The sequence below is a fragment of the Myotis myotis genome, unplaced genomic scaffold, assembly GCF_014108235.1.
Source record: "Myotis myotis isolate mMyoMyo1 unplaced genomic scaffold, mMyoMyo1.p scaffold_m19_p_10, whole genome shotgun sequence".
NCBI lineage: Eukaryota > Metazoa > Chordata > Mammalia > Chiroptera > Vespertilionidae > Myotis > Myotis myotis.
In genome coordinates this window covers 65,046,952-65,073,147 of record NW_023416314.1, presented here as the reverse complement: position 1 = coordinate 65,073,147, position 26,196 = coordinate 65,046,952, and the positions used below count along the sequence as shown (strand labels likewise).

General features: G+C 43.1%; 1 long non-coding RNA gene across 23 annotated transcripts in view; it reads right to left on the bottom strand.

The window, feature by feature from the left end:
- LOC118665031 overlaps positions 1-26,196 on the bottom strand; it is a 147,774-nt gene that overhangs the window by 24,097 nt on the left and 97,481 nt on the right. For 7 of the 23 annotated variants that reach the window (XR_004970495.1, XR_004970493.1, XR_004970506.1 and 4 more), the window contains 2 exons: positions 25,001-25,065; positions 24,332-24,631 (listed from right to left, as the gene is read on the bottom strand). This is a non-coding gene — a long non-coding RNA (uncharacterized LOC118665031). Of the gene's footprint in view, positions 1-131; positions 266-22,803; positions 22,829-23,648; positions 23,685-24,331; positions 24,632-25,000; positions 25,066-26,196 lie in introns of those variants that run through there. The other 16 variants (XR_004970501.1, XR_004970502.1, XR_004970507.1 and 13 more) reach the window with 6 other exon arrangements.

The window sequence follows — 26,196 nt, the reverse complement described above, 5'->3', positions numbered from 1 at the left end:
ATGGGTGCCATTCTCTACACTTACTGTGTTGGCTCACTTGATCCTCACATCCAAGCAACAGGGTGTGGAAACTGGTGAGGCCAACATTTGGACCTTCTAGATTCAGAACATGTAGCCACCATGATACTTACTTCCCCCTCGACTCCCTAGATTCTGTCTTTCGCCCCCACCATTTCTTCATTCATTCATTCATTCACTCACTCACTCATTCAACAGTTAAGAGTAAGTGTCTACCATGTGCCAGATCTTCAAGAAGCTTACAACTCTAAGGAGAGAAAAATAAATGAGAAATAAGTAAAATTAAATATAATAGATAAGCTAGTAATAAATACTAAGGAGGAAAAATAAAGCCAATAAAAGGAATATGATGACTAAGGCAGGAAGACCAGTCTGACAGTTATGACATGAGACTCACAGGCAGCTACAGCTGGTTCAGCACCAGGCAGAGAATGCATGGGAGCTGGTGCAGCATAGGGAATTTGTAGGAAAGGAACATAACAATGATTAAGTCCCAACTTTGTGCCAAATACACATGTACAACATACATTGTCTAATTTGTCTTCTATCCATCTTATTTATATCAGGTATTGCTATATCAATTTAACAAAACAGATTTGTTAATAATTTTATTTTATTATTAAGACTCCTTTGAGAAAGGTATCCCTATCTCCTTTCACAGACAATGAAGATTGGGGAGGTTACCCAGTTTGCTTGAGGTTACCCAGACGGTAAGTGGCAGGACCATGATTCAAACATGGGAAGCTGAGCAGCTTTCTTTTAAACTGAACAACCTGCCTCAGAGCAGTCGGTAAACAAGGATCCAAGTCGGAAACCAGTGTCAAGGAACACAGCAGCAGGTGACAGCAGGTGTGTGTCTTTGCTAGGGCTGACATGACAAAATAGCACAGCCTTGTAGCTTAAGAAATAGAAATGTATTTCTCACAGTTCTAAAGACTAAAAGTCTAAGATCAAGATATTGACAGTTTGGTTTCTCCCGGGGCCCCTCTCCTTGGCTTGCAGACAGACGCCCTCTCACTGTATCCCCACATGGTCTTTCCTCTGTGCCTACACATCCAGAAGTCTCTTAAATGTGTCCCTGCTGGGGAGTTATGCCTTCATTGCCTTGACCTGCAGTGCTGGGGAGGGGGACAGGAAGCCAGGAAAATTATTCCACTGCTGTTGGAGCAGCTGGGACCCTAGCATATCTGTCAGCTCACAGCTCTCTTTATTCAGCTGCCATTTCTCTTTCATTAAAAAGTTTGTGTGTGTTATTCTAACGGGGCCTGGAATATCTAAGTGCCAAGTATTGTTTTACCTACTCCCATCATCAATTAGCTCTATTTAATCCATCTACATCAACACCATCCTTTTTTTAATGTTTTTGTTGATTTTAGAGAGAGAGAAAGGGAGGGGGCAGGGAGAAACATCAATGGGCTGCCTCCTGTATTCCCCCTACTGGGGATTGAGCCCACACACCAGCGCCATCCTTTATCACCTGTATGCATGTGAGTAGATGTGTCTGTCTGTCATCTGTCTATTTTGCAGAAAGGAAGAGATAAGGATAAAAGATGTGGAAGGAAGGGAAAGGGTAAGAGAACAAAGTGAGAATCATAGAGGAATAGAAGAAGGGGAAAAGGCATCCAGAGGATGAATTTCTAGAAACATGGTGCTGGGATCTGCTTCCTTACAGTTGTCAGTCGTACAGGCTGATCATGCAGGGATCCAGGAAGCTCTATAGTCAAGGCTGATGGTCTTGTCTCTGGGCCTGTGGTTTTCTAACTTGTGAGGAGTCTAGACCAGTTCCCCAACTGCTGTGCCATGCTCAGAGTAGCCAGGCTGGGCCTAGGCAGTCAGAACCTCTAAGGTCATCTCTGGTAATGAACAGCCAGAAGCATCTACCCAGGATGCCAAACAAATGTTATCATTTTCTACTCATGACAGGTCATAGTAAAAGTTAGGGAGCACTACTCCAGACCACCATTTCCAGAAGCTTGAAAAAAGGGTTCCACATTCATTTTGGGAAATGCTATATATCGTATCCCTTTTCAAAGCATACTCTCAAAATGTGTTGACCTTAGTAAGGCTCTGAGAATCCCCAAGTGTAAGGGATGAGGTGGAGAAACTTTTAACTTTGCTTAGGCTTTGCAATATCACACCACACACTTGGCTAACTTACGGTTTAGTGCGGTAGCTCAAGGGGGTAAAAATTCACTATTGAAAGTGTAAGAGAGTGTGTGAGTCTGTGCATTTGAAGAATTCATGTAATTTCTGACAGATCACAGCTCTCTCTACAGGCCTCAATTTTTTTTTCCCGATCTATAAAGTGAGAGGGTTAGATGGTGTTATGGGCTGAATTGTGTTTCTCCAAAATTTATATGTTGAAGTTCTGACACTCAGTACCTCAGAATGTGACTATGTTTGGAGATGAAGCTTTTAGAGAGGTAATTAAGGTAAGAAGAGGTCATATGGGTGAGCTCTAATCCAATATAACTGCTGTCCTTTTTAAGAAAAGGAGATCAGGACACAGACATAATGTGGACAAGAGACAACCCTGTGAGGATACACGGTGAGAAAGCAGCCATCTGCAAGCCAGAGAGATATCAGAAGAAAGCAAACCCGCTGACACTTTCAACTTGGACTTTTAGCAACCAAATTTTGAGAAAATGAATTTATGTTGTTTTTTATTGAATTTATTGAGGTGATATTGGTTAATAAAATTATAAAGATTTCAGGGGTACGATGCTATAATATATCATCTGTACATTGTATTGTATGTTCACAACCTCAAGTTAAGTCTCCTTCCATCACCATTTATCCTCCCTTTACCTTCTCCTATCTTCCTCCACAACCTCTTTTCCTCTAGTAATCATCATACTATTGCCTATCTATGAGGTTTGTAGGTTTGGTTGTTTTTTGTTTGTTATTTACTTAATCCCTTCTCCTTTTTCACACAACCCTCCTACCCAACCCTTCTCTCCCAACTGACAACTGTCAGTCTATTCTCTGTTTTTATTTTGTTTGTTCACTTATTTTGTTCATTAGATTACACATATAAGTGGATTCATATGGTACTTGTCTTTCTCTGACTGACCTATTTCACTTAGCATAAGACTTTCCAGGTCCATCCATGCTATCACAAAAACAATACTATTCTGCCATAAAACTATTTGTATTGTTTAAGCCACCCTGTGTATAGTATTTTGCTTAGTAGCCCTAGCCAACTACTACAGATATCTCAATGAACTCTGCAGAGTTAACACTTGGTTGCCTATCCTATATCCATTTCTTCCTGCCTTCTTGCTAACATAACCCACTTTTATTCAAAAATCTACCCTTCTCCACGTGAAGGAAAGAAAGGTGACCTTACCCCCAGCTCAGAGGCATGGTGTAAAAAAGCAAATGTGTTCAACTGATTCCTGCTGCCAGTGATTAGCTTAGGAACAGGGGTGTGGCCAAACTCAGGCCAGAAGGCATGTGGAGTAAATATCTGCTGGGGGCTTCCAGGAAGGATTTCATCATTATAGACACCATAGATGTGTCTCTGTTCTCCTAGAAATGTGTGTCTCACAAATCCAGTTGAACTGTCTGCACTTATCTGGGGCCTAGCATGAAGCCAGCCTGAAAACCTAAGGATGACAAAGAGGAGACACAGATGATGGCACCTCTGATGCCATCTCCAGCACTTCTGCAGCACGTCCCATATCAGTGATGACAGATAAAAAATGTCCTGTCTCGTAAAGTCGGTCAGAGTGTTCTGTTGTTGCCACTTAGGCATCCAGCCAGATCCACTCTCTGACCTGCCCCAGCCCTGTGACCTAGAAATCATGTTCCTAAGACTACTGGTAACAGTTAGCATGTTACAGAGAGACTTACAAACAGCCCGCTGCAACCCAATGAAGCATGGACTACCTTTGGTTCCATTTAAGAACAGAACAGGGGTTAAAGAGGTTGTCACTTGGCCAAAGCCACTCTGAGATGAGGTCTGTATGTGAAACTTGTCTGACCTGAGATTCTTGATCTTACCCACTATCTACCAGGGGAAGAAACAGAAATTTTCCAATCAGCCAGAGTCCCTGGAGGCCTTGGGGGGAAAAATCCTTGACCATTCAGAAAGCTTCCATTTGAAATATCTACCTTTTCAGAATCTCTTACATTATTTTAAATTCTAAATTGCTGAAAAATTATTAGGTATGTCTAACAAGCAACACATCTAGTGTTATATTTGGGATTCTTCAATCAAAATGATAAATCCCCAGCTAACTTCTACTATCTTTTGATTGTAGAAGAGATTGCATCTTTTTCTCAGTTTAGATGGTGGGAGCTGGATGTAACCTTCAAAAGATGTCTAGGACTCATGATCTTTAAAGCTTCCTTCTACCATAAAATTCTGTTTGGGGAGTTTTCATGATGGCATTGTTCTACCCAGCCCATTCCCTTTGTTTCTCAAACAGAAATGCGAACAGGAAGGAGAAAGGGACAAGAGGAGGCACCCAGTCCTGCTCCTCAGTTACGGAAACTGGGCCCCAGGGTGGTGTTTCCTCCAAGGAAAAATATGGAATACGAGTGGTATATTATCATCAGCCTAAGCAAGGAAGCACAAACTGGGCCATTTCCTGGACACCTGCCCTCAGTTAATTAGCACTTTCACTCATTAGTCTCAGCTCAGCTCCTACATTAACCCTTTCCCGCTCTCCATGTGGTCTGGTCGCTTGGGCTCCTGGCAAACTGTGTATCAGGAGTAGGGCAGTGTCTGCTCAGACCCCTGGCCTAAATCCACCACCCACTGACTACAGAGATCGCTATCTAAAATGAAGAGGTGACCTTGGCACTCCTTGCTCCAAACCCATCACTGAATCCCGCCCCTACCCACCATCCTCCCACCCCCACAGTAGGACAAAGATGCTTGGCTCAATCTACAAGACCCTGCATAAAACAGCCTCACCTCACACTACTCTGCAGCCCAGGCAAGCCTGGAGGTGATCCCTCCTTGAGCTCCAGTCCTCACTGAACTGTTTGCAGTTCCCCAGCATGCAGTGTGCTATTCCTGTCTCTGTACGTTGGTTCACATTCTTCCTCTCGCCTGGACCACCCCCTCCTCCTGGATCACTGGCAGCATTATCACTATCTCACTAGAAGGAAGTCCTGTGGGTCCATGTCTGTGTCTCCCTACTGAGCCTTTAACTCTGGACAGACAGACTGAGCCTTGGTCTGGGGCATGTCTCCAAGGCCTCACGTGTGCATCACCAGGGCATTAAGGAATGTTTGAGTGAAGAACACAGGGAGAATGCAAGTGATGGGGGGAGAGGGGGAGAGAAATAGGGAGAGAGACCTTCCTATCCTTTAACAGTGGCCCTGACCCGCTTGGCTGTGGGGCCTGGGAACACGAAGGCCAGCGGTTATCGGGCAGAGCAAACTTCTTCCATCTGCCACAGACTTTTAGGCTTCCAAATCCTCCTGGCATACAAAGCTCATTTGCTCCTCACACCATCCTTATGAAGTGACCAGCAATTATTCCCATTTGATAAAGAGAAAAGATGGAAGTTAGAGAAAGGAAGTGGCTGGGAGGCTACCAGTCAGCCATGACACTTAGAGCCAAAGGGATTCTTTTAGCAGAGATGCAGCCCTGCAAGGGACTGGTGGTCTCTGAAGGGTCCCAGGCCTGGCAGCCACGGGAAAGCCTGGAGGACATCCCACTTTAAGCAGCTGCCCAGGAGCCGGTCCCCACTCACTGTCCAGTTCCTAGCAGGGCACAAACACTGCTCTATTCCCCTGGGCCCAGCAGCCTGACGCCGTCTTTGCTTCCTTCTGGTCCCTGTCTCTGTCCTACATCTGGGGAGAGAGTGAATAATCCTTCCTTTCTTTCTGGAGCTTGTCGCCTTGAAGGTATTTATAGCCTGCTCTTGGCCCGGCTGAGGCATCTTTTCTCCCTGGTTAAATTTAGTTCCCTTTGTCTTCTTCCCCTGACTTATCTGCTGATCCCTGTGGGTTTCCTCTGCTGCCTTTGTTCTCTTCTGTGTTTGTTCCACTGCTTCTTTTATCTGCTGATCCGAAACAGTCTCAACAGAGTTTCTCTGAAGCCTTTATGTAACTTTCTCCTCCACACTCCAACCTCTCTAGCGGTCTTGTCTCTGCCCACTGTCCACTTTCTCTTAACAACTTCCATCTTTATCTTCTCTCGATCTAGCCCACTTACAGGAAGGGAAAAGGGCATGGCTGATTTGCAAACAGAACCAAAAGCCACGACTTCCCAATCTGGTCTAACTGAAGCCATCTTTACTTTGAAAAACTCTTGAGCCCGGCCGGTGTGGCTCACTGGTAGAGCATCAACCTGTGAACCGGGACGTCACGGTTCGATTCCCAGTCAGGGCACATGTCCAGATTGTGAGCTCAGTCCCCAGTGTGGGGCTTGCAGGAGGCAGCCAATCGATGATTCCCTTTCATCAGTGATGTTTCTATCTCTCTCTCCCTCTCCCTTTCTCTCTGAAATCAATAAAAATATATTTTTTAAAAAGAAAGAAAGAAAAGCTCTTGGTTTCTCTGACTCTATCTTGAGTCTCAATCCAGAATTATTTCATCTTATGCACGGAAAGATGTGTTCAAATGTTATGCATTTTTGTTCTTTTAGGCCCTGACACTGTCCCTAAAATAATCTTATGTATTTCTAGAAAGAGCAGCTGCCCTCAAAATCCAGAGGAGGAATATGCACTGTTTTACCTCTAATAACATCTACTGGATATAATCTAGGTTGATATTATATCAACTTGAGGTGTCCCAAGTCCAAATGGGGGTCTCCCATTCCAATGGCTCCAAGGATCAGGCAGGTAAAGAAATGAATGAAGCAGGTCTGGCCACAGATAGTGAGAACCTGCAGTGTGCACAGTGTGTCTAAAAGAAGTAGCTCACTTCATCACCCAGATCTTTTGATTTTCCCACAGAAGTAAAAAAAAAAAGGAGGGGGCACTTTTAAACAATAGCAATTAATTCAAAATTTTTAAAAATGCTATGTAAGCAGAATAGAACACAGGCTACCAGTTGTGACCTCTGAGCTCCACCATCCACCCATGCCTTCACATGTCACCCACAAGGTGACATGCTCCTCTCCACCTCCCTAGTCATGGATCACAGAATGGACATGGCTTCCAGGTCCATCTAGCATCACTATAGCAGCTGGAACACTGCTCCAAGCCACTCTCAGCCTCAGACTCATAGAGCAGCCACCATCTGAAACGTTGCCCTCATCGTGGCAGAGCAAGAAATATGAATGGTTCATTGGCTCTTGAATCTTTTTCCCAGTAACACTCACATCCCTTCCACTCACATTTAAGTTCCCAAAGCAGATGACGTGGTCACATGTAATTTAAAAAAAAAAAAAAGGTGAAGGAATGCCATTTTATTATTTGCCTGGAAGGTGAGAAGATGGGAATATTTAGAGAATAGCACTAAATGACCTGAGTATAGTATTTCCTCTTTTCAGGGAGGTTTTTAAGTTCTACCCAATGGTTCTGAATTCATTCATTTAACAGTAGTGACTGAGCAAAGCCTTGAGGTGATAAATCTGAGGTCAGAAATAAGAACTTGTGTCTGCCTTCAAGCAACTATGATTTGTTAAGAGGCATTCTTATATCTGTGCCAATAGCTTGGAAACAAGGTATAATTCAAGAAGTGCCACAGGCAAGCATAAACAAAGTCCTGAGCATAGAGAAGGCAGTACATACGGAGACTGTGATATCTGAGCAAATCCTATTCCTAAAGTGTGTGCTCTAAAGTGTTCCTTGGAAGGAGATTTTCTCTACATAAAAACACAAGACAGAAGGAAGGAGGCTCTATACGCTCAAGGTAGGTCCCCCTGAGCTGTTGCCTACATCCCATCTTTGCCTTGGCACCAATGAACTTCTCATAAATCTGTTTTCATATACCCACCCCCAGTACTTTGTGAACTTCTAGCTAGAGCCACATTGTCCATAGGACATGCCCCAGCGCACGAATCCCACATGAGACTCCAAGGGAAGAAGGACTCCTGTCATAGGCTACCCGTGGGAAACTCCCTCTTGGAAATGAGCAAAGCCCGAGCCAGAAACCTGTTTCATTTTTACTTAACCCAGCATTTTCTGGGTTAAATTCTGACCTTTAGAACTTTACTTTGCAGCTTACACACTTTGACAAATATTGTGCAAAGGCAAGAACTATTTTTTGTTAACCCAATTATTCACAGAAATGTGGAAAATGCTTGGAGTATAATAGGCCCGAGAAAAGAGTCGATACATTGAACTGAGTTTATGTAACCTTGGGAAAAATATTCCCTTCCTGAACTTTAGTTCTCTCATTTTTAAAATGAGAGAATTGGATGAGAGAGCTGCTAAATTCCTTTCTATTGCCTTTATTAGCCAATTTTTAATCCAGTGTTTTTCTTGCCCTTGCCCTTTGCCTGCTCATTATTGAGTCTCGTTCTTTTATTCAAGATGAGAGCAAAACAGTCCACCCCCAAGAGCAGAAAGAAAACAGGAAATGATCAAAGCTAATCTTTACTGCACACCAGCCACTGTTCAGAGTGCCTTACAGGACCACTGCTTCTAGTCCCAATAAGCACAACAGATGAGTGCCATTATTAAAATTATTACCCTTTTACTGAAAAGACATTAAGCCACAGAGAGGCTAAGCTGTTGCTAAAGTAATTCTACCCATTTGGCAGAGATGAGTTTTGAATCCAGGTCATTTGATGCCAAACCCCATATTCTTCACCATGAAGCCACACTGCCTCTGGGGTGGCTGCAGGTACAAGAGCCCCAAGGATTCAGTGTCTAGTCCACTTTGTTTCTTGTTAAGAGAAGATAAAAGGCCTTAAAGATCTGTTTAATAGCTTCAGATTGATTCAACATGTTGGCTAATGTGATATTTGTCCATCCCTAGAGTCTGCCCTATTTTTGGCTTCAGCTTTCATGAAAGAATGAAGTCAACAGCAATATTCCAGGACCTTATTTTTTTATCAGTTACCATTATAATAATAATTAGCTACAGCATTTCCAGGAAGCACTTTCATATCCATTATTATCTATTATCAAATGTGATTTTTTTTTTACACCTGCCTCCTAAGATACATAGAGAAAATATTACCATGTTGATTTTACAATCAAGGAAACTGGGACTCCAAGAAGTAAAGATATTTGACCCCCGCACCAATAAATAGATTGTGGATCCCGAATTTGAAGCTGGTCTTTGGGACTCAGTGAGAGAGTACTCAGGGGCTCATCATGGTCCAGGACATTCGGCTGCCAATCCCAGGTTGGGGGTGGGCAGGGTTAGTGAAGATATAGGAGTGAACTCAAGAGAAATTGGCATGGAGAGCCTGGAGTGGGAAGGAAACCCAGCATGACTCAAGGGAGATGAGTGCCCCGCTATCTGTTTTGATGTTAAGGGCAGGTTTGGGGGGACACATTAGGGGTTTCAGTACTCCTCATGCACCTACTCCTATTCTTCCTTCTTCTCTCTAACCTTCTGCCTCTTCAAGTCACTATCCATCCACCATGTTGGCCACCGGCAAATCATGGAGCTGGGACAGTTTATGCATTCCCCCACAGGCCTTCACTGAGTGCCTGCCGGAAGTCAGGCTGCTGTTACTAGGCACGAGGGACCCCAAGAAGAGAGATGGACAAACCATTGAACTCCATGGAAGCTGACTGACTTCGGGCCCCGGAAAGACTTGCAGAAGTGTTGTATTTGCTCTGAGTCTTGTGGGTAGATAGGAGCTCCCTGGAAGGATGGTGTGGGCCAGAATAAAGGTTGAGCAGAGAGTATTCCAGGCAGCGACTTGAAATGTTTTTTGAGGGAAGCTCTGATGCATAGAGAGGAAGTGTCTAGAGTTGAGGCTAAAAAGGAAGGTAAAGCCAGATCTGGATGGGCCTCGATGTTCAGCAGAAGACATTGAACTTATCTTCCATGCAGGGAGAGAGTTTTGTGCTTTAGAGACAGCTTCCCCCTTGTGCTCAGGGCGATTTTGAGTCTACTTTTGCTGTCTACTCTTCTCATAGGAAGTCCTCTCAAGGACCCAAAAACTAATTCTGAAATTCTCATTATAATTAGAAAAGAATGTGAAGATCAAAAAAGAGTGAAAAAAATATTATTCTCCTTGATCAAAAATGTAACCATAACTTAAGGTGCACAAAGCCAGGGGGTCGGGTGCCAACAGAAGCAGGCAGAGGTCTCATCATTTCCCTTGAGCCCAGGAGGCTGGGAGAGGCAGGTCCTGAACATAGACTGTCTCCCCTCCCATCAATGTGACTGTGAAGGGGAACGTGAGTGCTTGTCCTGACATCATTGTTAATGAAATCAGTCTCTCCATCAAAAAACTTAGTGAATAGGGCACTGAGCATTGTGGGATATGACTCACTCCCTGAGCTCTCCACCCCCTGCTGTCTTGGGGAGTGGTTTTGCTGAGTGCTATGCACAAATTTGGCACAAGGAGGCAGTGTGGGCCCACAGTCAACCTCAGCCCACACATCTTAGAACCAGAAACCTGGGATAAACAAAGGAAATAGACCCAGATTGTTAAAAGTGCAAGGAAAGGGATGGGACTTTATTCAACAAATGTATTGAAATTTGCTCTTAAGAGGTGTTCCTCCAGGAAGAACTTCTAATCTATGAATCCAGTCTTTTGAAACTTACCATAGACTCTACACAAACAGAAATCTTATGAAAATGCTCATTCCTTCCTCATTTCTTGGAATTGCAGTTTAATACCACAGCCAGCAGGTCTCAACCTGCTGTACCAGTTTTCTTATCCAAGCTTTGCTGCATGCAAGATGCTCAAGCCAAAGTCTCTTCCCCATCCAGGCCCTTGTCACTGCCTGTGTCCACACTGCTCTCTGGAACTGCATTTTTCAAAATGCCCTTTGTCCATTTCTGTTCTAACTCAAATGTCACCAACAATATGAGGTCTCTCCTGATTCCTAAAAGCCAGAAATAATTATCTCTTATGACCTTCTCTCTCTCTCTCTCTCTCTCTCTCTCTCTCTCTCTCTCTCTCTCTCTCCCTCTCTCTCTCTCTCTCCTTCCCAGAATATTATCTGTCCCTCTGCCACCTACCACCATCTACCTTATATGGCAATCACTTATAGAAACAGGCAGAAACATTATCTTATGCTTCTGTAGAGCATCCTCCTTGTGAGCTCTGCTCACAATAACTACTAGATGCATGTGGGGAAAAGGAGGTTAGGTTCTGTCTGAGAAGTGGACAGGGATGTTCCTTGTCAGGTGAGCCTTAGTTTCCTAATCTAGAGAAGCCTTACGATAAAGAGGTGGATCATTTGAGGACTGATTAATTACTTTGTGATATATCTATACTACAGAAAACTATACAGCTTTTTTAATGAATGAGAATGTCTTTGTGGGCTAGTATGGAATGATGCCCAAGATCTATACTTTTAAAGATTAAAAATAAAAGTCAAACTACAGAATAGTATAATGGTATGATGTCATTTATTTAGGAAGGGGAAAAACAACACAATTTTTTACACATGTATACAATCCTTCAAATAGTCAGCATACAATCAAAATTACTGTATGTGCAAAGAAGTAGGAATATGTGAAACATAATCAAGAGGGAAAAAAGGAGTCAAGTCAAACAGACCACAAGATGACCCAGGTGTTGAAATTAACAGACAAGCACTTTAAAACAGTTTATAAGTTATGTTATAAAGACAGTTATAAATATGTCTAAGGACTTAAGGGGAAAGATGTTCATAATGAGTGAAAAGCTAGGGATTCACAGTGGAGAATGTGAATCTATTTAAATGGAAACAATTAAAAATAGAAATTCTAGGGCAGAAAAATACAGCATAACACTTGAAATAGAAATTAACTGGAACAGAGAAAAAAGTATCTTTATAAATGTGCAGAATCGCAAAGACCCCTGGGATAATATTAAGTAGACAGATATACATATAAGTAGACAGATATACATATAATTGGAGTCCCAGATGGGACAAGAGAACAAATAAGGGGGTGGGTAATGTTTGAAGACTTAATGACCAATATTTTCCCAAATTTGACTTTTAAAAAAAAATCTACTTATAGATGCAAGTAATTCAACAATCCCCAAACAGAATCGATACAAACTGAACCATGCCTACATATATCAGAGTCAAATTGCTAAAAATCAAAGGTAAAGAGAAAAATTTTAAAAGCAGCCATAGGAAAAATAAGAAACACTATAAATGTCACTTGGATGCTCATACTAAACAATAGAGGCAAGACAACAAAGGAACAGTAACTTTAAAGTACAGAAAGAAAAAAAACACCTATATATCCAGTGAGAATATCCTTAAAAATTAGAGTGAAGACATATTAATTTTAGGTGAACATGCTGTGAAAGAATTCATTGAGCAGATTTGCACTATAAGAAATGCTAAAGGAAGTTCTTCAAACTAAGGAAAAATGACACCAGATGGAAAATTGGGTCTACCAATAAAAAATAATAACATTTTAATGTGTGGTAAATTACATATGTGTGTTTATTATATATGTCAATCATAGCACAGAATATGGGCTAAATGAAGTAAGTGGAGATTTTTACATTTTACATGAACTAATGTGACATTACATCAAGGTAGACTACATAAATTAAGGATACTTGAATTGCCTAGAGCAGTGCTAAAAATAATACAAAGAGTTATAGCAAATAGGGAAATTATAATAGGCTACTAATTAATATTTGATTAACCCAAAGAAGGCAGGAAAGTAGAGGGAAAATATACAAATGGGACAAATAGAAAACAAATACTGAGAAGGTAGAGTTAAAACCAATCATATTGTTCATCATTCTAAACCCTCCAATTAGACACAAGGGAAGACTTCTGGTATCGCCAAATGAGGAAACAAGGAAATCCTCTCCCCAAAAATCAACTATAAAATAACTATTTCAGAACACTGGAAATCAACCAAAGACATATAATAAATACATGAAAAACTACTAAACTTTGAGTAAGAACTGTGGGAGTTTGTGCTGTTCCGGTCTGTGACTGCTCTCCCACTCCCAACCCAGCCTGGTCTGGAGGCAATTGCAGCAAAATCAAGCTCTCTCTCTCGCTCTCTCTCTCTCTCTCTCTCTCTCTCTCCTCTTTCTCTCCCCCCACCTTTGGGAGGATCCTTCCTACCTCTTCCAACTTTCTAGTGGTTGCCACTAGAAAACTAGTGGTTATCATTTCTTTTGCAGTTATATCATTCCAATCACATGGTGTTCTCCCTGTCTGTCTTTACATCAACTTCTCTGTGTACATGCCTCTATCTCCAAATTTCCCTCTTTGTATAAGGACACTGGATTAGGGCACAACCTAATTTAATATGAACTCATCTTAACTTGATTACGTCTGCAAAAGTCCTATTTCTAGATAAGGTCACATTCTGAGGTTCTAGGTGGACATGAGCTACCAGTATTGGGGGACACTATTTAATCCAATCCAGATAGCAACAAGCATCTCAACGTACTGTCGGCCATCCCAAAGCAGTAGCACAGCAACTAACAGGAGTCTGTACTGCAGCTTAACACAGTCTCATAGATTAGGCCTCAAAGAGGCAACTAGCCAAGTGTGTTCAGACAATTTATTACGTATACAGAAGCAAGGTGTCAGCTTCTTATGTCCCTAGTTTGACAGAAAACACCAAGCCAGAGGGGCTAATGGCAGGCTGCTCTGGCAGTGGATAGCTCTGCTACTGAGAAGCTTTCTCTAAATTATCACTGGAAATTTTGTAGACATGCACAGGAACCTGAAGCTCTACCCTAAAGAGGGTCAAGGTTGAAAGTTGTGTGACTTGAATTGAATAAATTAAACAAGAGGATGGGTGAAAAACAGCTTTGTGGATTTTTTCTACAAATTAGGGAAATGCACAATTATCTTCCCATGGCAGCTCCTTGTAAGGCTGCTTACCTCCCATTATGCCACTGGAAATAGCAGGCGCTTTACCAAGACTTGGATCATACTACAGGTAAATGTTGCCTACATGGCCTACAAGGACACGTGCAGCATATCAGAGCACAGTAGCAGAGCTGTTCCTCTACATGTAGATATAATAGGAATCCCAGAAGGAAAGGAGAAAAAGAAAGGAACAGAAACAATATTCGAGGAACTTGTGGGCAAAACTCCCCAGTGAATGCCAAGAAAATAAACACAAAGAGATAAACACACCTAGACATATTGTAGTCAAACAGTTAAAGGCCAAAGACAGAGAAAACCTTAAAAGCATCAAGAGGAGTAATTCAACTCATCACATACATGGAACAATAGTATGATTAATAAGGGGTTTCCCATCAAAAGCCATGGAGGCCAAAAGGTTTGGAAAAATATCCCCAATGTACTGAAAGAAAAAATAACTGTCAGCCAAGAATTCTATAACCAATAAAACAGTCAATATTGGAGGTGAAATAAAGATATTCTCAGATAAATAAAGACTGAGAGAACTTATTGCTAGTAGATCTGGTTTATAAGACATAGTAAAGGTAGTCTTTTTGGCTGAAAGGAAATGATAGCAGGTGCTAACTAGAATCCACCAAATAATAATAAGTACTAAAAATTGTAAATATGTAGGCAAATATAAAATCATTATAAGTTTTTCTTTTCTAAACTTCTTAAAAAATAAGATTATATAAAACAACAATTACAACACTGAATTGTTGGTTATAATGTATATAAATGTCATATATGTGACAATAATAACACAAAGGAAGGGGAAGCATATGAAGTTACATTGAGAAAAAGTTTCTATATTTTATCAAAATTGTTAGTACTAATCTTTAATTAATTTATCACATTACTACTGCTATGAATTAAGAAGTATGTTGTCATCCCTAGGGAAACCACTAAGAAAATGACTTTAAAAACAGAGTTTTTAAAAAATCTGCTGATTAGAAAGCAGAGATTGACAGACCACTAAAATAGCAAGATCCAACTATATGCTGACTACTTGAACTACATTGTTTAAAAGGAAGAGGATGGAGAAGATATACAATGCAAACACTAAATATAACAAAAGCTCCTATAACTATATTAATGTCAGACAAAAAAAAAACCACAGTGTTACCAATTCTCTCACGTAGTGGTAAGAGCCCAGGCTTCAAACGAAGTGAGAGAAACCTGCATTAGAGCTCTGCCCAACCTCAGACATGGGGCAAAAAATGATAACATCAATTATAGTATACTAAACATTCTCTATGAAGTATCTCTAATCCTCAAAAAAACCCTATAAGCTTAATATTATTACCCCATTTTTCCCACACAATTAATTATATATATATATATATATATATATATATATATATATATATATATATATATATATATATATAAAAGCCTAAGCAACTGGTCGACCACTCGACCGCTCAGCCGGTAGCTATGATTCACAATGACCACCAAGGGGCAGATGCTAAATGCAGAAGCTGCCCCTGGTGGTCAGTGAGCTCCCACAGCAGAAGCACTGCTCAGCTGACTGATGAGCACCAGACGCCGAGCTTATGGCTGGCAAACGCAGCGCTGGCGGCAGGAGCCTCTCCCACCTCCACTGCAGCACTACTACCCAGCAGCAGTGGCAGCAGGTGCAGCGGACCAGATTGTGCGGGAGTGGTGCGGCACCCAGCCTGGGCTCACGCTCCTCCCTGGCCGGCTGCCATTTTGCGCACTACTACATCCCTCAGGCGATGTCGGACTGCTGGTTTTGGCCCAATCCCTGCAGGCCAAAACCAGTAGTCCGACATCCCCTGAGGGGACCCAGATTGAGAGAGGGCACAGGCCAGGCTGAGGGACTCCAACAGTGCACAAATCCATGCACCGGGTCTCTAGTAGTAATAATAATTATTATTGCTGTTTTTTCAGTAAGTTCTTATTATGTGCAAAGCACTATCCTAGGCACTAGGAAAACAGTTCCTAATGTTATAAGGTTTTTTTCTAGTAGAATGGGGGGGAAAATAGAGTAAAAAATAATCAGATACTGAGAAGTACAACCCAGAGTTTTAAAGTATAATGATATGATAAAATGATTGGGTAGGTAATTCAGATTGAGGAAATGACATTTAAAATAAAATCTAAATTACAAGAAGAGACAGCAACATGGAGATGAGAGAGAATAGTAGTGTGAATAGAAGTAACAGCACAAAGGCCCTAAACTTGATATATTGAAGAAAAGGACACCATGTCTGGAAATGTGATGTAGGCACCAGGGAGAGTAGTATAATATGTAGTTAGAGAAGCAAGTATGCATGGTTCTATAAACCAGAGTAAGAAATCTGTGTTTTTCCACATGATAGAAGATGATTAGAGGATTTCAAGTCAGTTAGTGACTTAATGTGATGCACATTTTTAAAGAACATTCTCATTCCAAAGAGGAGAATAGAGTACAGGGCAGCAGGAGATAATTTGTGGGTCTTTAGGGCAGTCCAGGAAAGAGAAGTCGCAGTGCTTGAAATAGGGTGGTGGCAGGTTAGGTGAAGAGAAATGGACAAATTTGGGATGAATTTTGGAGCTAGAGCTAAACTAGTATTAAATTGGACCTACAATGAGAAAAAAGAAAGAGAGGAGTCAAGGATGAAACTCCCAGACTTGGAGCTTGAGCAACTAGGTGGATGATGATGGTGCCATCTACCACAAAGAGAAAGACTGGGAGAAAAAAACAGAATTTCTCAGAACAATGAGAGAGATCTGGGAGGAGTGGAATCAAGGTCCTATTTTAGCTATTTTAGGTTCGAAAAACTTAACAGACTTCTTAAACCATTTAGTAAGTCTAGACAACAGTATAAAGATGGCCAAGACAGAGTTCCCTCTTCCAAGAATTCACAAATATAGTAGGGGATAAGAATGGATACATAAGAATAATAAAAAAAAAACCTGTTAAGTAGTTTTTACAAAGAGAATGTGAAAGTATGGGAAAGAAAGAGATGGGATCTAACAGGTTGGCGGGCATAGACATCTGGGAAGGCTCCAAGGATTAGGGAGGCTGAGTTCAAATTCTAAGGATGGATGAGACACGAACAGGCACCATGGGAGCATGGACAGATTCTAGGCAGAGAGGAAAAACTTAAACTGAGGTTCTTTAGAAGTGAGCCATGTTCAAAGAAGGTTGAGCAGACAAGTGTCATTAAGGTTTAATGTATGTTAGAGGAGGAGGATGGAAAACCATGGAAAGGTAGAATAGAATTGGATTATAAGAGACTTCCAAGGCAGGCTGAGGTGATACGTTTTATCCTGTGGCCTAGAGTGGATGGGGAGATAGAGAAAACTTTAAAGCAAAAAGAGTGACTTGCTTAAAGATATGCATTAAGGTCACTCTGGCAACAGTGTTTGAAAAGTGGTGGTGATGGGTGGCAGAGAGGGCGATAAGGAGGAAGAAACAAAGCAGGCAGCCAGTCCAGAGATTATCGTAGAGCTGAGGTGAGGGGTAAGGTAAACCTGAAGGAAAGCATTAGGAATGAAAAGAGGGGACAGATGAGGCATTGTGGAGGCTTGCAGATAGGGTTTGGCGATTGATTAGATGTGGGAAAAGAAGTCCAAGATAACTCTGGGATTGAGCCTGAGTGTCTGGGAGAATCATGGTGCCATGAACCAAGATAAAGGACCAGGAAGAGAAACAGGATAGGGGAGGGATGAGGAGCTAGGGGAATGATGAGTTTTATTTTGATCATGTTTAGTTAGATGTACCAATGTAACATCAGTTTCCAGGTAGAAATGATCCATCAGTGGGTGGACACTTTGGTTCATTCTAACATCAAAGTGAAAACTGGGAGATCCTTGACACCAGTCACAATAGCTTATTGTACATCAGCAGGTGAGTTAAATCCTTTGCATATTTATCTCATTTCCTCTCCATAATAGCCCCTAGAGGAGCATGCTTTTATTATTCCCATTTTACAAATGAGAAAATTGAAAATTCAGGGACATTAAGCCACTTGCTGAAAGTTACATACAAATTTAATGGTGAGGTCAAGATTTGAACTCATGCACCTGAATGTTGCCCTATGTGGTAAAACCATAGGCAAAGGGGATTCTGGGTCTTAGGGGTGCCCTCATTGACTCTGCTCAAATGTCCACCAAACTTCAGGGTCAAATGGACCTTAGAGATTACGGAGTCTCATGCGCCCAGCTCACAATTATTAGTGACTAAAGCCCAGAGGAGAAATCAGTTTACCCAAGGCCACAATGAAGTTCCAGCAGGCTTTCTCATTACACTGGGGATAAAATCTGAACTCCAAGTTTCTGCATGCTCTGGCTTCCCCACCTCTCTAGCCTCATTCTCTCACACTCCCTCACAAGCCAAGCATACTAGCATACTCCCAACTCAGTGCCTCTGCATTTTATCTCCCTCCACCTAGATTGCTGTTCCTTAGATATTATCATGGCTCTATCCTTCTTATCAATAGGTACCACATCCAATGTCACCTCCTCACAAACACCTGCTCAGATCAGCCAACCCATCATAACCACCTTCTATCTATTTCCTCTCACTGTGCACAGTTTTATTTTCTTCATAGCAGTTATGGCTACCTCTCAGCACCTTCTTTATCTATTTGATTGTTGGTATTCACCTGTCAGGTATCCAGCAGCCTTTACTGTATCCCCAGAACTTGGAACAGAAGGTAGTAGTGCAAGTGCTGAAAGGTGAAGTGAGAAAGGCTGGAGGGGGTTTGTCCAGTGCCTTTACTAACAGAGGACCAGACCAGGCCTTTCATACCTCACAGATTAACTGAGAGGATCCTGGCATGGGAAAGGCTGTGAGCTCACTTCTAGAATGAGGAGAGTAAGATCATGCCAGACACCGCAGCTAGGCCTGGCCATCTGGGATCAGAGCACCACTACCACATTGTCTCTCTCTGAGTCCATCTCCCTCCATCCCACTCTATTCTATCTCCTTTGTCTTATCCTTTAATGCCCACGTCCCCATCCCCATGGGCCACCATTATCCTGCAGCGTATCTTCCTCCTCTCCACCTTCACCCGGGAGGGCTTCTCTCTTTCATCTCCTCCATCCCCTTATCTTCCCACCACCCCCCAGCCCACCCATCTGTGCTTCAGTTCAGCTCCCTAACCCCCTATCAGATGTCCCTTTCTCCATCACTGCCTCCTTATCGGCTCATCCCCTTACCCACATGCAATGTTATTTTTTGTCTTCTTGATAGAGGCCCATGGTAAACAACAGACACTCGGAGGCTTACATTCCAGGCTCTGATGGACAGACTGGGGGAGTGGGTGGCAGACCCTCAGAGTTGGGGGAGGGAATTTCTAGGAGCACAACCCATAGCTTCACACACAGACGTGGACAGGATGCAGGCTTTGGAATCCGGGTAGGAATCCTGCTTCCAGCGCTTGAAGCATTTTTCATCATGTACTGAGAGATGCTGCACAAATAGCTTCAGCCTTCCTGAGCTGCATCTATAAAACAAGGCTTAAGAATCCTTTCCTCCAAGGATCAAGGGCAGTGCATGGCAAAGGCTGGCCACAGTTTGGAGGCTCTGTACTTGTTCTTCCCCATCTACAGGTGTGCAGAGGTACCTGTATCAACTCTTATAATTGCTTAACTCCTATACAGCTGTGTAACCCTTAGCAATCCTAGAGACTGTTATTGTTGACATTTATATTGTACAGATGATGGAACTGAGACCAAGAGAGATTGGTGGACTTGCCTGAGGTCATATGGTCTGCTGCCAGTTGACCTTCATGGGATCCCACCCTTCCACACAGTGAAGCAACTCTCAATACTATGGCAGGAACCCTTCAGCACCCCCACCAGGCAATTGTCTACCACAATCCTAAATTTCAAAGCCAAATGAAGCCCATGATGGCCTTCCACTCCTCTGTGGAACATCTGTTTGGTTCCCAGGACAAAAGGTGAAGGCGAGAACTGAGTTTCCTCTAAAGAAATGGGAGGGTCCAACTTCTTCCACTAGGACCTCAGGAAATGACTTCAGCAGCCCCGCTTGGCCAGTTTTCTGGTGTTAATTGTTTTCTCACACCCAAGAATGCCTAGTCCCCACCTCCTGAGCCATAGCCACCTCATGAGCCCTATTCTTCCTGACTATAATTAGGAATGTCACCCGGGTGTTGCTGTGGAAAGCAACACCAAGAGCCCTTCACACACCTGCCCTGGGGAGCAGTGGCAGCTCAGCCCTGAGCTCAGCTCAGAACCAGCTGCTGCCAGCTTGCCGGCAGGGACAACAGGCTCACAGAAGGTGCGGGTGTCGTTGCACTGCATAATAAAGGCAGCTGGAGCTGGGGATCACACTTCCAGGGCCAATCTCCGGCTGCTAGAGAGAAAGGATCCTTAGGGACCACCGCCTGCAACCAGCCACCTTACTTTTTGGAAGAGGAAACTGAGGCCCAGAGAGGGGAAATGTCTGGTCCAGAATCACACAGGACCCACTGGCTTGAGAACCCAGGCTGTCCGCTATCCCAGCCCATGTTCCCCACTCTCCAACCCCACACCAACACTTAGGATACTAGTTTTTAATCAGGGTGATTTTGCCATCCAAGGGGCACTTGGCAATGTCAGGAGACACTTTTGGTTGTCTCAACTGGAGAGGAGGGTGGGGTAGAAGGCAAGGATGCAGCTAAAGCTCCTACAGTGCACAAGACTGTCCCTACAGCAAAACTTACTTGATCCAAAATGTCCATAGTGCCCAGATTGAGAAACCCTGGTTTAGGAGCACTACCTCCAGGAAGGCATCCCTGCTTTCTCCTGCTGAGAATCATCTCTCCAGAGAAAATTATTAACACCAGAAAACTGGCCAACTCTGGCTGCTGAACCCCAGCAGAACTTTAGCAATTCCTCTGATACTGAGAAGAGCTCACTTTGTATTAGAGTTAGAAGGTCATATAATTCAATGTCAAGTTTGTGGATTCTGGAGTCTAAAGCCCTGAGTTCAAATCCTGGCTACCCATTTCCTAGCTGTGTGACTTTGGGCAAGTTACTTAAATAGTCAAAGCCTCAATTGCTTTATCTGTAAAAATGGGAGTGAGGATGGTAATATTCTTGCTTCATAGAATTGTTGTTAACACATATTAGTTAATCCGTAGAAAGCACTTAACAATTACATATGAATTAATCTTGCCCCTAACTAGACCATGGTCTCTGTCAAGTAATGACTCAATAGTCTCATTCCCCTGCCACTTTACCTAACACATGACACTACAAATTATAGGGTTTTTTTAAAAAGAATGTAGGCAGATGAGAAATGTCAAGAGAAATGTTACTTAAGCACCCTAGATCATGGTCATACCCATAACAGGTGAGCTCCTTCATGTACAGCCTTGCTCAGTGCCTTTAAGAAGCTGCCTTCACACACACACACACACACACACACACACACACACACACACCAAAGACACATCCTGGTGTAACTCCCACCTTGTGTGACCACTGGGAAACAAACACTCTTAGGTAGAACCTACAGCCAGGTTTCTCAACATCATCACTATTGACATTTTGGGCTAGTTAATTCTATGCTGTGGGGTGCTTTCCTGTGCATTCTAAGATGTTTAGTAGAATCCCTGGCCTCTGCCTATTAAATTCCATTAGCATCCAAAATAAACCCCATTGGGACAACAAAAAATATCTCCAAACATTGCGAAAAGTCCCCGAAGGGGCAAAACTCACCCCATCTAAGAGCTAGCAGTCTTGCTTAGCCAGAGTGGCTCAATTCGTTGAGTATCATCCTGTGTACTGAAAGGTTGCCGGTTCCATTCCCGATCAGGGCACATACCTGAGTTGCGGGTTCAATGCCCAGTCAGGGCGCCTACAGAAGGCAACTGATCAATGTTTCTCTCATATCTCTCTCTCTCTCTCTCTCTCTCTCTCTCTCTCTCTCTCTCTCTCTCTCTCTCGTCCTCATGTGAGGATTTAAAAAAAAATAGAAAAATAACTACTGGTCTTAGCCATAAATTCTCAGGTAGAGCTATATCACCCTCAATGAGGCAAAAATTGGTTCTTAGGGTACAAAAAAAAAATCTTATCCTTTTTATGTGTAAAGCATAGATATACATATAATACACAAACAGATATGCAGTATACTGTGGTAATAAAATGTATAGATGGAGGCAATTAAGGAGGAAAATAAAACACTCTAAAAATGTTCCTGGAATAATAATGAAAAAAGATTGAGAAACACTGCTCTAGGCAATTCATCTTTTATAAGGTGTCGTCAATTGAATAAAAGTATATCTTACTAAATACCTAGTAATAATAATATCTTCCAAGCTCTGTGCTAAGTCCTGTGCTCATTCACTCAGGTAAGCCATTGCTTCTGTAACCAACTTACAAGTGAAAGCTCTGAGGCCTTGACAGCCCTGAAAAGACAGAGCCAGGACTCTAAGGCAAGTCCATGTGACTACAAAGAGCTCCTGCGACCTACTTAGTCATGGAGCCCTTCCCACTTGTTCACTTATATCCAGACTTTCCTTGAGACACACTGTGGTTTTCAGGACTTTGAGATGATGACAATGGCTGATAATTATGGACTGACTTCTCTCAGCTAGGTACCTGTGTTAACTCATGTCCTACTCCTAGCAACCCTATAAGGTAGATTCTGTTACTGTTGACTTTCTACAGATGAGGGAACTAAGACCCAGAGAGGCTCGGTCACTTGCCCAAGGTTACACCACCAACAGGCAGAGCTGGGACTTTAATCCTGGCAGTGTGGATCCAGAGCCCACCACATGGCCACCACCCTGCCATCCCCACTCCTTCTACACAGGCACCCAAGGATTCAGGGGACTTTGGAATTTCTCAAAATAATGTCACCTCATTGTAGCTCCTGTCTGCCAATGGTGGGAGGGTCCCTGCCCGCTCTGTCCATCCACACCCTAGTCAGGAAAGCAGGGAAGGGCAGAAGGTGGTAAGGAAATGTAGAAAGGCAGGCTGGACAGATGGGAGGGAAAAGGAAGGAGAATAAATGAGGGGGACAAAGGGGAACAGGGAAGCCTGGAATGAAGGAACGAGAAAATACAAGAAAGGAAGCTGGGACTGAGAGCAGGAGTTCAGATACTGGGGAAGAAAGGGGAGGAGGGAGCAGCAAGGCTGAGCTATTTTTAAGAACCTAAGTGTTGCTGATTTGCATGTTTAGCATCTCTTTGCATATTGAGGTCAGAAGGTCCCAACTCCTCATGTGAGAAGGAATAGGAATTCATTAGTGCAGCTTTCTAGAAGACTCTTCAAGTACACTTGCTGGGCTCTTCCCTAATGAAGGAAAAGGGAGTAGAGGGGAAGATCTGATCCATCATCCTGCAAGGGTGTCACATTGCTAAGGGAGGGAATCATCGGATCCTGAGTGAGTGCCAGCAGGACACCCACACTGGTCCCACTCATGGCATCTCCCTTGGCAGGTGGTATGTCAGATTCCCCAACCACAAAAGGAAGGGAACTGGGCAGGGAGCTCTCAAAGAAGCCGGATTGAGTTAGGTAATCACTCCATGAATTAATTCATAGAAAGAGCTCAAACCTCAGAAGAGGATAGAGTCCAAGGAAGCTGAAGGAAAATGATTGACAAGGCATCTCAGATGCTGTACTCTTTGTCCTGAATCTTTGGGCGCAAAAAAGGGAAGGAAAGAGGGAAGGAAAGGAGGGAGAGAAGGAGACCGAGAGAAAGAGAAGGAAGGAGGAAGGAATTTTGGCTTCCAAACTAACTTACATGTTTGTCACTTGCATTATCCTCAAGCTGCCCTATGAAGTAGATACACAAAGAATCCCAATTTGTAGATTGTAAAACAGGCTTGGCTTGGCTGTTACTTGCTCACAGTATTAGGACAGGCCTGTGATTTGAACCCAGAACTATTACACTATACTGACCCAAAAAACACACAAGGACGAGTAATCAAGGGGAGTTTGGGCACATGAGATAGAACCAGAATAAGAAAAGTCTCTCGGGCCCTAGCTGGTTTGGCTCAGTGGATAGAGTGTTGGCCTGCGGACTGAAGGGTCCCAGGTTCGATCCCAGTCAAAGGCACATGCCTGAGTTGCTGGCTCGATCCCCAGTAGGGGGCATGCAGGAGGCAGCTGATCGATGGTTCTCTCTCATCACTGATGTTTCTATCCCTCTCTCCCTCTCCTTTCCTCTCTGAAATCAATAAAAACATTTTTAAAAAAATAAAAAAAAAGAGAGAAGTCTCTCGTGACCTACATTGTCTCTCCCTCTCTCTTTCCATTCTCTCCCCCTATGTATCTTTTCTGTTAGCTCAGAGCAAACCAGTTTGGGAAGTCACTTAGGGCTCCCCTGTGCCCCCCAAACCTTTGGCTTACATGCCAATTTGCTTTGTCACAATAAGAACCCTGACCCCAACTCGGTATTTTAAGTCCCATCACCAACTAACCTATTTAGTTTCAGTGTCACTAAGTTTCAGTGCTCCACAGACAAGATGCAGTGCAGACAGCCCAGCCTCTGGACTGCTCCCCTTAGAAGGCCCCTGAGATGTCCATGCCTGGTCCACTTAGGTGTGGCCTGGGGAAACAAGAGCAGGGAGTACAAACAGAAAAATTAGATGCCAGGGCTTACCAGGATGAGTAGAAGGGATTGCAATTGGCTTCTCCAGGGGGTCACTCTCAAAGATGGTGGCCTCTGCTCAGGGCAGTCTTTGCTAAAAGGCGATTACAGTGTCCACACTCAAGCTGAGCTGAAAAAGATAATAGGCAGAAAGGACAAAAGAAGTTTGACAGAAAGACTAGGTGACAGCCCACAAGGGAAAACGGGAAGAACACTCTAGAGCAGCGATGGCGAACCTATGACACACGTGTCAGAGGTGACACACGAACTCATTTTTTTGGTTGATTTTTCTTTGTTAAATGCCATTTAAATATATAAAATAAATATCAAAAATATAAGTCTTTGTTTTACTATGGTTGCAAATATCAAAAAATTTCTATATGTGACACGGCACCAGAGTTAAGTTAGGGTTTTTCAAAATGCTGGCATGCCAAGCTCAAAAGGTTCGCCATCACTGCTCTAGAGCCCTCACCAGAAAATATCTCCTCTGTCTGCCCACCTAGTGCCTGGAGATCTGCCATTAAAGATCCCTGTGGAACCTCAGACAAGTCATGCACCCTCCATCTGCAGGAAAAACATAAAAGGCAGCCCTAGACACTTTACTCTGATGAGTGGCTAGAAAGGGTTATTAGGTGATTGTGGGCATGCACATGAATGTTGGCAGTAACTGCTGGTTGCCTCCCCAGTATCCATTCTCCCCTTCTCCTATAAACAGATGTCTTATCTGGGCACATGGCCACCCAGCTAAAAACCAGCTTGCCCAATCTTCCTTGCAGCTAGCTGTGGATTGAGGCCAACACAATGAGAACAGAAGCAATAGTCAGGTCCTTGAAGGGAAAATGCAAGCTTTGCCTTCTCTCCACTTCTGCTTACTGGCAGGGTTCATGTCGGAGGGGAGCTGAATCAGCCATCAAAGCCTTAAGAACGAATATGCATTTTGAGGATGGCAGAGCAACAAGACAGAAAGTGCCAGGTCCCCAGGGTTGTAAGACCCTCCTATCAGCACTGATGGCTGGTGCTCGCATTGTTAGATGGGTGAGATAAAAATTCCTTGCCAGCCAGTATTATTAGCAAGGGAAGACCTGGGCCAGGTGACAGGTCTGACCCCAGCTCAGAGCCCCATGCTCAAAAGTATCTGCTACCTCTGTTAGGGAGATTTATTTTCTGATCCCCAAATCTGGACCCATTGTTTAAGCAAGCATTTGAAGGCCTCTTCGGGGAACAAGAAGCATTCTAGGAGGTACAGTCTGCATGATAAAATGTCAGTATTTATGGAATGTTTCAAACAAGGACAAGAACACAGGGAATCCTAGATGCTGAGTTACACTCAAAAAACCAGGTTATGCAATAATTTTTTTAGGAGATGCCTGTACTCATAATCCCAACCCTTCCCTTTGTCTTTCGCCCCACCATCTAACACATTTAAGGTACTTATCTGCACCATGAAGGTATTAAGGTTTACAACCTCCAGTGTAAATGAATCAAAGTAGAAAGTGTCCCCAAAGGAGAGGCTAAGATACAAGAACTTCAATGTAGACCTGACCATGAATTATCCAGGTCAGTCTACAATGACAGATTTGCCAACCATCTCCATGCCGCCCACCCCCCCCCCCCCCCCCCCCCGCCAAAGACTAAATATTTAAAGCCCCAAGGAAAGAATGTCTCTTTGGCTGGGGTCAGATTTAGGCACACCCC